The sequence below is a fragment of the Mobula hypostoma genome, chromosome 27 (assembly GCF_963921235.1).
Source record: "Mobula hypostoma chromosome 27, sMobHyp1.1, whole genome shotgun sequence".
NCBI lineage: Eukaryota > Metazoa > Chordata > Chondrichthyes > Myliobatiformes > Myliobatidae > Mobula > Mobula hypostoma.
The window spans coordinates 960943-977639 of record NC_086123.1 but is presented as its reverse complement, the minus strand read 5'-3'; positions in this window follow the sequence as shown (position 1 = coordinate 977639).

Genomic DNA, 16697 nt, shown 5'->3' with positions numbered 1-16697 from the left:
CTGTGCTACCTTAACTAAGAATTTTCTCCCTGCTCCACTCGTCTACTCACTTTGAAGAAGAAAAATGTAACAAAACTACAAACATGGAACACTGTATTGATGTAATTGTGATTAAAATGTACTTTCTAGTCATTTGAGATCATATTTTTGAAGAACATTTTCACCAGTAACAATATGTATTGTAATTTGTTTCTGGGATTTGGAGAAAAGGTGTATTTTGTTCACACAAGGGAAGATTAATTAATGATCATCAGGATCTTGATTTCTGTCAAGAAAGGGAGTTTCATCACTTAATATTAACTGAGCGTAATGTTAATTGACACTTGATTAACTAATGTCTCTGATACCTGGAGAGCCGTCACATTAATTTGCAGGACAGATTTTCTAAGTACAATAGTACACATCGGGACCAGTACATTTTGGCCCAATTAAGTGGCTGCCACAGTTAGCCAAAATACTTATACTTTATACTTTATACTTTATTGTCGCCAAACAATTGGAATTAGAATGTACAATCATCACAGCGATATTTAGTCAAAAGGAAAATAAAAGATAAACTACTGTTAAACTGAGTAATAATTTATGTATTTAAATGAAATACATAACAAATTAGAACACTACTAATACCTCCACAGTACTATAAAATTGTATTAGTTCTTAATAGTCATTGACAGAGGTACTCATCTGCTGTATTCTTTTGATTGACTGTCAGTGGATAAAATCAATGCAGACACCTAGTGCAGGTAATGGACTGCCTTCATACAATATTTTAGACAATTGCATTCTCCAAATCTTCATTTTCATTGTAACATTCAAGATGATTGTTGATACCTTGGTAATTCCTCAATTGTTGAAGTAGTGAACATCTCCAAGTCTGAAAGTTTAAAATGCGGTGAGTGAAACAGTTCCGAATTGTCTGACTCCTTATTTCTCACCAAAGGCAACGGTGCACAATCTCAGCAGGCGATGAACTAATGAGCTAGTATTAGAAAGAAGAGCAGCGTCAAATAGTGTGCAGACTAGGTGCATGTGACTGCCACAGTATGTTCCACACAGTTGACATACAGTTATTACTTTTCTTTGGAACCCTGGAACTCACTACGGTTTACAATTTACAGAGGGGGTGGCTTGAGAAGGGAAAACTCCAGCTTTTAGAAAACTTGAAATTCACTTACAGGAATGGTCTATGACACAGAACCTGGCAGAAAATTATGAAGAACTGTCACAGTAAGTAGGTCAATTAAAAAATCTGAGGCTCTACAGTCAGTTATACAAGGAGTATCTGTTGATTCAGACTTGTTTTAATACTTGTTTAATACAATTAGGGAATCTATGGACCTGTAGATTTGTTAGTTAGTTAACTCCATGTTCAATCAAGATTAATGATCTTTTTGGTTACTGAATGGAAGTTCAACTTCGACCTTTCTATGAACATTAACGAGTAATTTTAGAAATCTCCCAGGTGGTGCATTATTGTAGAAAGTTTGTGAAAGTTGCAGAGTAACTGACATTTTTAAAAGCCTCACAGTATACTTAAAAATAATGCACTTGCTATGAAATAGTTGAAAATAATTCTTGCTTTAAAATGTTCAGATTGTTTAATTAATCTCTCTTCAACTATATTTGAAAAATGTACGTAGAACATAGAAACCTTCGGCTCATTACAGTCCCTTCAGCCCACAATGTTGTGCCGACCATGTAACCTACTCTAGAAACTAGTATAAAGTAAAAAGTAAATTTATTATCAAATATATCACCATATACAACTCTGAGGTTCATTTTCTTGCAGGCATTTGCAGTGGAACAAAGCAATACCATAGATTCAATGAAAATCCGCACGCTACAGAATGGACAAACAACTAATGTACAAAAGACAATAAACTGAAAATATGACAGAAAAAAAACCAATAAATATCAAGAACATGAGATGAAATGGGTTGTGGGAACAGGTCAGTGACGAAGCGAGTTGAGTGAAGTTATCCCCTCTGGTTTAGGAGCCTGAGAGGTAACAATTGTTCCTGATCCTGGTGTTGTGGGTCCTGAGGCTCCTGTACCTTCTTCCTGATGCCACAGTGAGAAGAGAACATAGCCTGAATGATGGGGGAAGCATTCAACATGGATGCTGTTTTCCTGCAATAGTGCTCGTGTAGACATGCTCAGTGGAGCGGAGGGCTTTACCCGTGATGGACTGGGCCGTGTCCATTGCTTCTTGTAGATATTTTCTGTTCAAGGGAATTGGTGTTTCCATAGCAGATCTTGATGCAACCAGTCAATCTTCTCCTTCTGGCTATCCATCCCATAGGATGATGATGGTTCCTTTCAGTCAGTTGGTGGGGTTTGACTCAAAGGAACAGCGTGTGCGTGAGTGGGTTTTAGGTGACTAGGGTGTTGCACAGGTCCAGACCCACCCTCTCGACATCCCTTCCCAGATCCAGTGGCATGGTGGGGTCCAAGACGGCTGGGGGAAGTTCTGTTGCAGTGAATGGCCAGACCAAGCTTCGATGCCCTTTCCGTGCTTCACGGCATGTGTTTGCCAGATGGCCTTTGACCCTACGAGAGGGCTCATCTGCCCTTTGACAGGTCTTGTTTTTCATCCTGCAGGGCGTCTAGCCACCCTCCTCACCAGGCAAGCCTGGTGGGGGAGCCGGTTTAGTTGCTGACCAACTGACCACGCGACAGATAGTACTGGGTTACATGGTACCAGTAACACTCAGACGAGTGACCTGACCAGTCAATATACCACATACCTCTAGAAGTTTGTCAAAGTGTTTAATGTCATGCCAAATCTTTGCAAGTTTCTACAGAAGTAGAGATTCCGTCATACTTTCTTCATAATGGCACTTATGTTTTGAGCCCAGGACAGAGCCTCTGAAATGATAACACTGAGGAATTTAAAGGTGGTCACCCTCTACGTCTCTGACGATTGGCTCATGGACCTCTGGTTTTCTCTTCCTGAGGTCTATAAAGAGCTCCTTGGTCTTACTGATATTGAGTGAGGAGCTCATCCAAGAGAATAACCAAGGCTAATAAGCATCTTAAGAAAAGGAAAAGTTGATGAGCTTCTCAAGCCTGTCCTGTTATTCAATTAGAGCAGGGCTAATTTGTATCTTGGTTTTGGTATTGGCTTATTATTGTCACAGTAGAGGCATTGGTGGGCTTTCTTGGCCATGACATCCAACATAGATTGGTTTTGACTCAGAAGACATAAGACATAAGACATAGGAACAGAATTAGGCCATTCAGCCCGTTGAGTCTGCTCCACAATTCTATCATGGCTCAGGGCTTGTCTCAGTGAACCAGCATGAGTTCTAAGTCACTTAATAAACATACTTCTTTCAATCTCATTGTTGGCATTTCCACTTGAAACAATGTCATCTTTGGAAAGAGCAATTTTCCAGCAGTTCATGCAGGTTAGTATCATCACTGTCTCAACTCCCTTATTTCCCTTTTATGCATCCAATTAAATCACTCAATCTTAAACATTTCAATGATATCAACACCTGCCTGTCCAAGTCCCTAGGACTTTGCTAATCTCTAGATTCATTAAGGAGAACTCTTGCTGTGAGTATTGAGGCTGAGTATGCAGGTTAAAAGGTTAATTCATGAGGACAGAGATGCAAAGATGCCTGCATCTTGGAGGTTCATGAGAATATTCTGGAGAAAAAGGGTTAACATATGAAGAGTGTTCGAAGGCTTGAACTCGCTGGAGTTTAGGAGAAAGAGAAGGGATCTCATTGAAACCTATCGAATATTGAAAGGCCTAGGTAGAGTGGACATGAAGAGAATCCAACATTGGATGCCTCTAGGACCAGAGGATACAACCTCAGAATATAAGGACAGAGATGAGGAGGAATATCTTTATCCAGACGATAGTGAATCTGTGGAATTCATTGTCATAGACAGCTTTGGAAGCCAAGTCATTGGGTGTATTTAAAGCAATGGTTGATAGCTTCTTAATTAGTAAAGTTGTCAAAGATTACAGGGAGAAGGCAGGAGAATGGGGTTGAGAGGGAAAATAAATTAGCCATGACTGAATCGCAGAGCAGACTCATTGGGCGGAATGGTTTAATTCTGCTCAAATGTCTTATGGTCTTATGTAAATATCTGTCCTCATGATTTAACTCCTTTAGTCTCATACCTGACCCTCAGTGCTACCATTTTTAAAGAGATATAGCATGGCAACAGGCCCTTGTGGCCTAACGAGCCCACGCTGCCCAATTACACCCATGAAACTAATTAACCTATCAACTTCTATGTCTTTTGGATGTGGGAGGAAGCTGAAGCACCCAGAGGACATCCACATGGTCATGGAGAGAACTTATGACCTCTACAGGCAGCACTGAAATTCAACCCGGGATGTTAGTGCTGTAATTGTGTTACGCCAACCACCACATTACCCTAGTTTATATAGATTCTTATTATTATATTGGTGTAGGCATACTCCACAGAAGTCATTTTGGAAATAAAATTGATTTAAAATTAACTTATTATGGGGAATAATGCTGTTCAACAGACCGTACATCTAATTCCCGGTGTCATATATTCTACCCTTATCTACGCTATTCAATGTTATTTTTCAATATAGAAAGGAAATTACATTTCCTTATTCCCAACATCTGTAATAAGTTGTGAGTGCTGTATGAACAAAGCCTAAAGAAATCCAATGAACTGGCTGTACTTGGAGGTACTGAGAAAGAGTTAAATGACAGTTTTCTAGAAATTTGATGGTGTCAATTTTTAGTGTACCTGAATATTACTGTACTTCATGCCAACACACTGCCATAGCAGAATCACAAAATTGTCAATAAGATATTGGAAATGATGGGGTGGTATTTTCTAGAAACAGGCTTCATGAAAGGAACCTTTAGATTCTCTACAGAATGTCATTTAGTTCTGCATAGTTCCCCACACTTTGCTGCACAGAAGTGAGAGAGATCTTTAAGGGCCCTTCAGCCCACAATGTTGTGCCGACCCTCAAACCCTGCCTCCCATATAAACCCCCACCTTAAATTCCTCCATATACCTGTCTAGTAGTCTCTTAAACTTCACTAGTGTATCTGCCTCCACCACTGACTCAGGCAGTGCATTCCACACACCAAACACTCTCTGAGTAATAAACCTTCCTCTAATATCCGCCTTGAACTTCTCACCCCTTTTCTTAAAACCATGTCCTCTTCTATTGAGCAGGGGTGCCCTGGGGAAGAGGCACTGGCTATCCACTCTATCTATTCCTCTTATTATCTTGTACACCTCTAACATGTCTCCTCTCATCCTTCTTCTCTCCAAAGAGTAAAGCCCTAGCTCCCTTAATCTCTGATCATAATGCATACTCTCTAAACCAGGCAGCATCCTGGTAAATCTCCTCTGTACCCTTTCCAATGCTTCCACATCCTTCCTATAGTGAGGTGATCAGAACTGGACACCGTACTCCAGGTGTGGCCTAACCAGAGTTTTATAGAGCTGCATCATTACATCGCGACTCTTAAAATCTATCCCTCGACTTATGAAAGCTAACACCCCATAAGCTTTCTTAACTACCCTATCCACCTGTGAGGAAACTTTCAGGGATCTGTGGACATGTACCCCCAGATCCCTCTGCTCCTCCACACTACCAAGTATCCTGCCATTTACTTTGTAATCTGCCTTGGAGTTTGTCCTTCCAAAGTGTACCACCTCACACTTCTCCGGGTTGAACTCCATCTGCCACTTCTCAGCCCACTTCTGCATCCTATCAATGTCTCTCTGCAATCTTTGATAATCCTCTACACTATCTACAACACCACCAACCTTTGTGTCGTCTACAAACTTGCCAACCTACCCTTTTACCCCGACATCCAGGTCGTTAATAAAAATCACGAAAAGTAGAGGTCCCAGAACAGATCCTTGTGGGACACCACTAGTCACAATCCTCCAATCTGAATGTACTCCCTCCACCACCACCCTCTGCCTTCTGCAGGCAAGCCAATTCTGAATCCACCTGGCCAAACTTCCCTGGATCCCATGCCTTCTGACTTTCTGAATAAACCTACCGTATGGAACCTTGTCAAATGCCTTACTAAAATCCATTTAGATCACATCCACTGCACTACCCTCATCTATATGCCTGGTCACCTCCTCAAAGAACTCTATCAGGCTTGTTAGACACAATCTGCCCTTCACAAAGCCATGCTGACTGTCCCTGATCAGACCATGATTCTCTAAATGTCCATAGATCCTATCTCTAAGAATCTTTTCCAACAGCTTTCCCACCACAGGCGTAAGGTTCACTGGTCTATAATTACCCGGACTATCCCTACTACCTTTCTTGAACAAGGGGACAACATTCGCCTCCCTCCAATCCTCTGGTACCATTCCTGTGGACAACGAGGACATAAAGATCCTAGCCAGAGGCTCGGCAATCTCTTCCCTCACCTCGTGGAGCAGCCTGGGGAATATTCCGTCAGGCCCCGGGGACTTATCCATCCTAATGTATTTTAACAACTCCAACACCTCCTCTCCCTTAATATCAACATGCTCCAGAACATCAACCTTACTGATATTGTCCTCACCATCATCAAGTTCCCTCTCATTGATGAATACCAAAGAGAAGTATTCATTGAGGACCTCGCTCACTTCCACAGCCTCCAGGCACATCTTCCCACCTTTATCTCTAATCGGTCCTACCTTCACTCCTGTCATCCTTTTTTACTTCACATAATTGAAGAATGCCTTGGGGTTTTCCTTTACCCTACTCGCCAAGGCCTTCTCATGCCCCCTTCTTGCTCTTCTCAGCCCATTCTTAAGCTCCTTTCTTGCTTCCCTATATTCCACAATAGACCCATCTGATCCTTGTTTCCTAAACCTCATGTATGCTGCCTTCTTCCACTTGACTAGATTTTCCACCTCACTTGTCACCCATGGTTCCTTCACCTTACCATTCTTTATCTTCCTCACCGGGACAAATTTATCCCTTACATCCCGCAAGAGATCTCTAAACATCGACCACGTGTCCATTCTACATTTCCCTGCAAAAACATCATCCCAATTCACACTCGCAAGTTCTAGCTTTATAGCCTCATAATTTGCCCTTCCCCAATTAAAAATTTTCCTGTCCTCTCTGATTCTATCCTTTTCCATGATAATGCTAAAGTCCAGGGAGCAGTGGTCACTGTCCCCCAGATGCTCACCCACTGAGAGATCTGTGACCTGACCCGGTTCATTACCTAGTACTAGATCTAGTATGGCATTCCCCCTAGTTGGCCTGTCCACATACTGTGACAGGAATCCATCCTGGACACACTTAACAAACTCTGCCCCATCTAAACCCTTGGAACGAATCAGGTGACAATCAATATTAGGGAAGTTAAAGTCACCCATGATAACAACCCTGTTATTTTTGCACCTTTCCAAAATCTGCCTCCCAATCTGCTCCTCTGTATCTCTGCTGCTACCAGGGGGCCTATAGAATACCCCCAGTGGAGTAACTGCTCCCTTCCTGTTCCTGACTTCCACCCATATTGACTCAAAAGAGGATCCTGCTACATTACCTACTATTTCTGTAGTTGTAATAGTATCCCTGACCAGTAATGCCAACCCTCCTCCCCTTTTTCCGCCCTCTCTATCCTTTTTAAAGCACTGAAATCCAGGAATATTGAGAATCCATTCCTGCCCTGGTGCCAGCCAAGTCTCTGTAATGGCCACTACATCATAATTCCATGTATGTATCCAAGCTCTCAGTTCATCACCTTTGTTCCTGATGCTTCTTGCATTGAGGTACACACATTTCAGCCCTTCTACCTTACTGTCTTTACACCGTTTATTCTGCTTCTCTTTCCTCAAAGCCTCTTTATATGTTAGATCTGGCTTTACTCCATGCACTTCTTTCACTGCTCTATCGCTCTGCATCCCATCCCCCTTGCAAATTAGTTTAAACCCTCCCGAACCATGCCAGTGAATCTACCTGCAAGGATATTTCTCCCCCTCGAGTTCAGGTGCAACCCATCCAATCTGTACAGGTCCCACAAACAACAGGAATTCTGCAGATGCTGGAAATTCAAGCAACACACATAAAAGTTGCTGGTGAACGCAGCAGGCCAGGCAGCACCTCTTCCTAGAGATGCTGCCTGGCCTGCTGCGTTCACCAGCAACTTTTATGTGTGTTGCTTGTACAGGTCCCACCTTCCCCAGAAGAGATCCCAATGATCCAAAAATCTAAAACCCTGCTTCCTGCACCAACTCCTCAGCCACGCATTCAACTGCCATCTCCTCCAATTCTTACCATCACTGTCACATAGCACTGGCAGCAATCCTGAGAACGCCACTCTTGAGGTCCTGCTCTTCAGCCTTCTGCCTAGTTCCCGAAACTCACACTTCAGGACCTCATCCCTCTTCCTGCCTATGTCGTTGGTCCCAACATGTATCACGACTTCTGGTTGCTTTCCCTCTCATACCAGGATGTCGTGCACCCAGTCAGAGACATCCTGGACCCTGGCACCCAGGAGGCAACAAACCATGCGGCTGTCCTTCTCACGTCCACAAAATCTCCTGTCTGCTCCCCTGACTATAGAGTCTGCAATGACGACAGTTCACCTCTTCTCCGTCCCACACTTCTGCACCACCGGGTCAGATTCAGTGCCGGAGTAGGCCATTTGGCCGCTCGAGCCAGCACCACCATTCACTGTGATCATGGCTGACCATCCACAATCAGTATCCAGTTCCTGCCTTATCCCCATAACCTTTGATTCCACTATCTTTAAGAGCTCTATCCATCTCTTTCCTGAAAGCATCCAGAGACTTGGCCTCCACAGCCTTCTGGGCCAGAGCATTCCATATATCCACCACTCTCTGAGTGAAAAAGTTTTTCCTCAACTCCATTCTAAATGGCTTACCCCTTATTCTTAAACTGTGGCCTCTGGTTTTGGCTCACCTATCAGCGGGAACATGCTTCCTGCCTGCAGCGTGTCCAATCCCTTAATAATCTTATATGTTTCAATAAGATCCCCTCTCAGCCTTCTAAATTCCAGAGTATACAAGCCCAGTTGCTCCAATCTTTCGACATATGACAGTCCCGCCATCCCGGGAATTAACCTCGTGAACCTATGCTGCACTCCCTCAATAGCAAGAATGTCCTTCCTCAAATTTGGAGACCAAAACTGCACACAGTATTCCAGGTGTGGTCTCACTAGGGCTCTGTACAGCTGCAGAAGGACCTCTTTGCTCTTATACTCAATTCCCCTTGTTATGAAGGCCAGCATGTCATTAGCTTTCTTCACTGCCTGCTGTACTTGCATGCTTACTTTCAGTGACTGATGTACAAGAACACCTAGATCTTATTGTACTCCCCCTTTTCCTAACTTGACTCCATTTAGATAATAATCTGTCCTCCTGTTCTTACCACCAAAATGGATAACCTCACATTTACCCACATTAAACTGCATCTGCCATGCATCTGCCCACTCACCCAGCCTGTCCAAGTCACCCTGCATTCTCATAACATCCTCTTCACATTTCACACTGCCACCCAGCTTTGTGTCATCGGCAAATTTGCTAATGTTACTTTTAATTCCCTCATCTAAATCATTAATATATATTGTAAACAGCTGCGGTCCCAGCACTGAACCCACTGGTCACCGCCTGCCATTCCGAAAGGGACCCGTTAATCGCTACTCTTTGTTTTCTGTCAGCCAGCCAATTTTCAATCCATGTCAGTACTCTGCCCCCAATACCATGTGCCCTAATTTTGCCCACTAATCTCCTATGTGGGACTTTATCAAAGGCTTTCTGAAAGTCCAGGTACACTATATCCACTGGCTCTCCCTCGTCCATTTTCATAGTTACATCCTCAAAAAATTCCAGAAGATTAGTCAAGCACAATTTCCCCTTCGTAAATCCATGCTGACTCGGACCGATCCTGTTACTGCTATCCAGATGTGTCATAATTTCATCTTTTATAATAGACTCCAGCATCTTTCCCACCACCGACGTCAGGCTAACCGGTCTATAATTCCCTGTTTTCTCTCTTCCTCCCTTCTTGAAGAGAGGGACAACATTAGCCACCCTCCGATCCACAGGAACTGATCCTGAATCTATAGAACATTGGAAAATGATTACCAATGTGTCCACGATTTCTGAAGCCACCTCCTTAAGTACCCTGGGATGCAGACCATCAGGTCCCGGGGACTTATCAGCCTTCAGACTCAACAGCCTATCCAACACCATTTCCTGCCTAATATAAATTTCCTTCAGTTCATCCATTACCCGAGGTCCATTACGCTAGGCAATGGTGGCTTCCACTACATGAGCCACGTGTGACCAGTCCATGATACAAGTCCGAGACAGCAGATCCTGACTGCAATCAAACCGATGCTCCTCAGGTCAGTCCCTTTGTGTTCCATCTACTTGGTGCTAATTCAACAGCCGCTAACATTCACCTCCCCAGATAAACTGAGACAAAGGAGATGGTGTGAAAACACCTCTCTCACCTCACAACCATTTCCATCCCAGGGTTGGAAGGTTCATCCTTCCACCCTTCAATTTGTTTTGAAGTTGATTTATTTATAAATTTAAAAGTTCTCATTTCTGTATGTCAATGGGAGTTCGTCATTCCAAGCAGTTCTGCATAAAGTTGTTTGGTCTGATTGCTAACCCGAAAGATTCTGGAAACCCAGAGCAACCCACACAAAATGCTAGAGGAACTCAACAGGTCAGACAGCATTCATGGAGAGGAATAAACCGTCTATGTTTTGCTCTGAGCTCCTTCTTCAGGAATGGAAAGGAAGGGGAAAGAAGAAGAAGGGGGAGGGGAAAGAGTACTAATAGGCAGGCGATGAGTTAAACCAGGTGAGGGGAAGGTAGGTGACCGAGGGAGGTGGGATGAAGTGTGAAGCTGAGGGACGATAGTTGGAAAAGGCAAAGGGCTGAAGAAGAAGGAATCTGATAGGAGAGGAGGCTGGACTACGAAAGAAAGGGAAGGAGCAGGGGCACCAGAGGGAGGTGATAATTTCTCCACCCTCTCCTTTCTCCCTTTTACCATTCTCCATTCTTTCTTCCCTCTTTCCTTTTCTCTTTTGCTCACCTATCACCTCCCTCTGGTGCCCCTCCTCCTTTCCTTTCCTTTCTCCAACAGTCCACTCTCCTCTCCTGTCAGATGCCTTCTTCTTCTGCTCCTTTACCTCTTCCACTTATTCCTTCCCAGCTTCTTACTACATCCACCCTCCCACAGCCACCCACATTCCCCCTTACCCTGGTCTCACCTTTCACCTGTCAGCATGTAACTCCTTCCCCTTGGGCTTGTCTGAAGAGTGTTCCCCTTGACCGGTTGTTGACTTGGAAACCTGCTGCCTTTAATACTCGGGCAGAGGTTCAACCTCCATTGGAACCTAGAGGTGTAGTCTTGTTTTAATCTGCTCTTTGTCGCATGTGTTAATGATTTGGAGGAGAATGTAGTTCGTACAACTAGCCTGTGGATGACACCAAAATTGATGAGTAGTAAAAGTGAAGGTTTTCTAAGGTTACAATGTGGGCCAAATAATGATAAATGGAACTTAATTGGGACAAGTGCAATGTGATAGATTCTGGGAAGTTAAACCAGAGCAGAACAGAGTGATGACGAAGCCCAGGGGAGAGTTGAAAAACACAGACTAACATGTGCAAGTAAAGAGTTCTCTGAAATTGGTGACCCAGGTAGACAGGGTGGTGAAGATGGTGTGGGCTTGATCCTGTGCTGTTATCTCTGTGACTCTTAAGTGCAAGCGGTCCTATTATTGTCTATTCGTAAGCTGGATTTACATTTGCTCTTTCATCTCCCAGAGGGACCGGCACGGAACAGGCGGAGTGGACCACTGCCAGTGATTCCCAGGGGAAGCGCTAGGGGCGGCTCCGTTCAGTGCTTGGGTCCAGGAGACCTGAGGAAGTGAGGACCATCTGTTTTCATGCTCTAAGACCCCATGTTGCTCACAATGTGGGTTTGGTTGGTGCTAAGAGGGATCCGCTACTGGAGACACACTGACAGGTGATGCCATGGTCTCCAACCATCCACAGCCGGGGAGAGTTCTCCTGAAGCCTCAGGATGCACCTCCCTCCACTGGGAATGTGTCCACAGATCTCCCGTGTTGTAGCATGTGAACTGCCAGGATCCCAGGTGCCAGCCTTTTCTGGACTCAATGCTGCAGCCCTGGGGCCCTTCATAAGCTGTGTCACCTGGGTGGGGTGCCATATTCAGAGCCAGTGGGCTTCTGGTCTAATGGATGTGGATGCATTCCCCTGGCATTTCTACAGGCTCGGAGAGTGAATGGATGTTATCCAGTTCCGGGCTCATGGCAGGGTTAATGTGGTGTTTCTCCAGACAGTCAGTATGTCTAGAGTTCAGGGTTCTGCAGGTATACTGAGACCCCCTCCTGTGTCTCTCCGTCTTGGTGACACCCTGCTTCCCATTGGTGCCTGAGTGACAGGGTGACATTCTTGCAAAACCTGCTGGGGTTGGACAATTCAACAGCTGGCTCCCCCAGCTTCACCGAGCTCCACCTTCACAATTGGGTGATCCACGTGGAGACAGTCTGGAATCACTTTTGGACTCAGGAGGAGTTACCAGGCCGAGCAAACTGCTTGCATCCCTGGAAATCACCTCGGTTGAATGGGGCAGAGGCTCCACCGTCTGTGGCTCTTTTCCAGCTCCTGGTGCTCGGGGTTGCCTGATCTCAAGGATACTACCAGTAGCTGCAGTGAGACCTTTTCCTGGCCTCACAAATCGTCCTCCTCATTCACCCTTGTGTTTTACTACTGCCGGGCTGACTCAGGAGCCCCAGGAGAATGCCAAATCAACTGATGTTTAAAGACGAGCCTCCTTTCTGCAGGGAGTCTCTTCATTCCATCATACTCCACACATTGCTGGACACTGTCCACCTAGACCCCAGGGTGGGGAGGGCAGAACCTGTAAGTGAACGGATTCTGGCTCCCAGGGTAAATTGATTCAAACGAGGGTTATTCCTGGATGCCATCACCAGACCAAAGCAGGAGCTGAGTGGTCAGGACATGGACCTAGACCTTCCACTTTCTGATTGATGTTTTAAGACTGAATGTCCATCAGATTTGAGAATCCTAGCCATATGGCGTTCATGGAGATTGCTCATTTTAATCATGTCTGCCCAGGACACTTTAAGCCTCTTTTCCCAGCTAGGCCCTTCTTCCTACTCATCCTCTGGGCTGCTTGGTTAATCACCAGCAGAGTGTGGAGAGTGCCTGGGGTGAAGATCAGCTCCCTTCAAAGCTGGTCTTTTGCTTATTGTTCCCTTGTAAGCTCCTCTTCATTCCTCAGGCAACGTGGCATTTCCCACCCATCTGGTTGCCCCCTTGGGTTTTGTGTGGAGTTGTTGGAACTGTTTGTTCCTCCTTCTGCCTTGTCTTTGGGTGTCATCAAGCTGAATTCTGGAGTGTGCTCACAGTTCCCCCAGCAGGGGGGCTGGAAAGGGAGGGGAAAAAGCACCATGGTGTGGTCCCCAAAGGAAGAGTATCCAAAGCACATCTCACATGGAGGTCAAGCCTGAAGGCATTTCCCCCAAACTATGCCGATGCTTCCCCTCACCCATCATCCTGTACACCAGTCACTGGGAGCTGATGTTTCATCCAGTCACTGCTGCCTCTGGAATTCTAAACCAATAAGCATATCCCACTGTAAATGAAGGCATCAGCTCTCAGCCAGTCTGCAACGGTCACCATTAGGAATGTCAGACAGGATGGGTTCTGCCGGGCTGCTGGTCATGGAATATGTCAGCTGAAATATTGTTTCGGTGATTACAGACCTTAACACTTAGGAGTTGAACTAGGCCATTCAGCCCACTGAGTCTGTTCCGCCATTCCATCATGGCTGATCCCAATCCCACTCAACCCCATAAACCTGCCTTCTCGCCACGTCCTTTGATGCCCTGAACAATCAGGAAACTATCAACCCGCTTTAAATATATCTACAGACTTGGCCTCCACCGCAGTCTGTGGCTTTGCATTCCACAGATTCACTACTCTTCACATCCACAGTATCTAGTCCTTTCAACATTCGGTAGGCTTCAATAAGATCCTCCCCGTATTCTTCTAAGTTCTAGTGAGTACAGGCCCAAAGCTGCCAGATGATCCTCATATGTTAACCCCTTTATTCCCACAAATCATCCTCTCGTGAACCTCCGCTGGACCCTCTCCAATGACAAAACAACCTTTCTGAGATATATGGACCAAAACTGTTGGCAATACTTCAAGTGCGGCCTGACTAGTGTCTTATAAAGCCTCAGCATTATCTCCTTGCTTTTATATTCTATTCCCCTTGAAATAAATGCCAACATTGGATTTGACTTCTTAACCACAGACTCAACCTGTAAATTAATCTTCTGGGAGTCTTGCACAAGGACTCTAAAGTCCCTCTGCACCTCTGATGTTTGAACCTTCTCCCCATTTAGATAATAGTCTGCACTATTGTTCCTTTTACCAAACTGCATTATCATACATTTTCCTAAACTGTGTTCAATCTGCCACTTCTTTGTCCATTCTTCTAATTTGTCTAAGTCCTGTTGCAATTGCATTGCTTCCTCAGCACTACCTACCCCTCCACTTATCTTCGTATCATCTGCAAACCTTGCCACAAAGTTATCAATTCCATTATCTATATCATTGACAAACAATGTGAAAAGTAGCAGTCCCAATACTGAGCCCTGAGGTACACTGTTTAGTCACTGTCAGCCAACCAGAAATGGCTCCTTTATTACCCCTTGCTGCCCCCCTGCCTTTTAGCCATTCCTCTGTCTGTGCCAGTATCTTTCCTGTAATGCCATAGGATTTTATCTTGATAAGAAGCCTCATGTGTGGCATCTTAGCAAATGCCTTTTGAAAATTAAAGTAGATTACATCCACTGCCTCTCCTTTGTTCACCCTGCTGGTTACTTCCTCGAAGAACTTTCACATATTTTGTCAGGCAAGATATCCTTTTACAGAAACCATGCTGACTTTGACTTATTTTATCATTAGTCTCCAAGTACCCTGAAACTTCATCCTTAATAATAGACTCCAACACTTTCCCAATCACTGAGGTTCGTCTAACAGGGCTATAATTTCCTTTCTTTTGCCTTCCTCCCTTCTTAAACAGTGGCGAGATATTTGCAATTTTCCAGTCCTCTGGTACCATGCCAGAATCAAGTGATTCTTGAAAAAGCATGACCAATGCATCCATTATCACTTCAACAATCTCTTTTAGGACTCTGGGACGTAGTCTCTCTGGTCCAGGTGACTTATCCACCTTAAGACCCATCAGTTTGCCTGGCACTTTTTCCTTCAAAATAGCCATGGAATTCACTCCTACTCCCTGACACTCATGGACCTCTGGTTCATTGCTAGTGCCTTCCACAGTGAAGACAGAATCAAAATACTCATTAAGTTCATCTGCCATTTCTTTGTCCCCCATTACTACCCCATCAGCATCATTTTCCAGTGGTCTATTAGCAACTCTCACTTCCAGTTTACTGTTTATATAACTGAAAAAAATTACTATTTTGCTTTATTTTATTGGCTAGTTTGCCCTCTTATTTCATCTTTTCCCTTATAGCTCTTTTAGTTGCCTTTTGTTAGATTTTAAATGTTTCCCAATCATCCAACTTTCCACTCACTTTTGCTACCTTATATGCCCTTTCCTTGGCTTTTATGCAGTCCTTAACTTCCCTTGTCAGCCATGCCATTTGAGAACATCTTCTTCTGTGGGGCATACCTATCCTGCGCCTTGTGAACCATTCCCAGAAACTTCAGCCACCTCTTGTTCTGCCATCATCTCCACCAGTATCCTCCTCTTTAGTACCTCTGTAATTCCCTTTATTCCATTGAAATACTGATACATGTGACTTCTTTTTCTCCCTCTCAAATTGCAGTATGAATTCAATCATATTATGATCACTGCCTCCTAAGGGTCCCTTAATGTTAAGCTCCCTAATAAGATCTGGGTTATTACACAACACCCAATCTAAGGCAGCCTTTCCCCTAGTAGGCTCAAACACAAGCTTGCTCTAAAAAGCCATCTCCTAGGCATTCAACAAATTCCTTCTCTTGTGATCTGACACCGACCTGATTTTCCTAATCTCCTTGCACATTGAAGTCCCCATTATGATTGTACATTACCCTTATTACATGCCTTTTCCAGCTCTCTTTGCAATCTCAACCCCACATCTTGGCTACTATTTGGAGGCCTATATATGATTCCCATAATGGTTTTTTTTACTCTTGCAGTTTCTTAACTCCACCCATGAAGATTCAACACTTTCTGACCCTATATCATCTCTTTCTAAAGGTGTAATTCCATCTCTTTCTAACAGGCCCACACCACCACCTCTGTCTTAGTGCCTGTCCTTTTGATACAAAGTATATCCTTTGATATTAATCCACAACCTAATAAATTAACTGTGCTTTTTGGAATAATTCCTCAAAATATTCATGGTATTTCTGTGGCTGACCAACATGTTATTGCATTTGTTACATTGATAGCTAGGAGGGCCATTTTGTTGAAGTGGAAGGATACATCGGCTCCCACTTTGTCACAATGGTTCTCTCAAGTGATGCTATGTCTTAGTTTGGAGAAAATTAGAAGTCGAACTTTTGAACCTTTATTTGATTTTGAGAAAAGATGGGGTTCATTTGCTCGTTATTATCATTTGAGCTAATTGATAGATTTTTTCCACGATCTAATTGTAAACTTT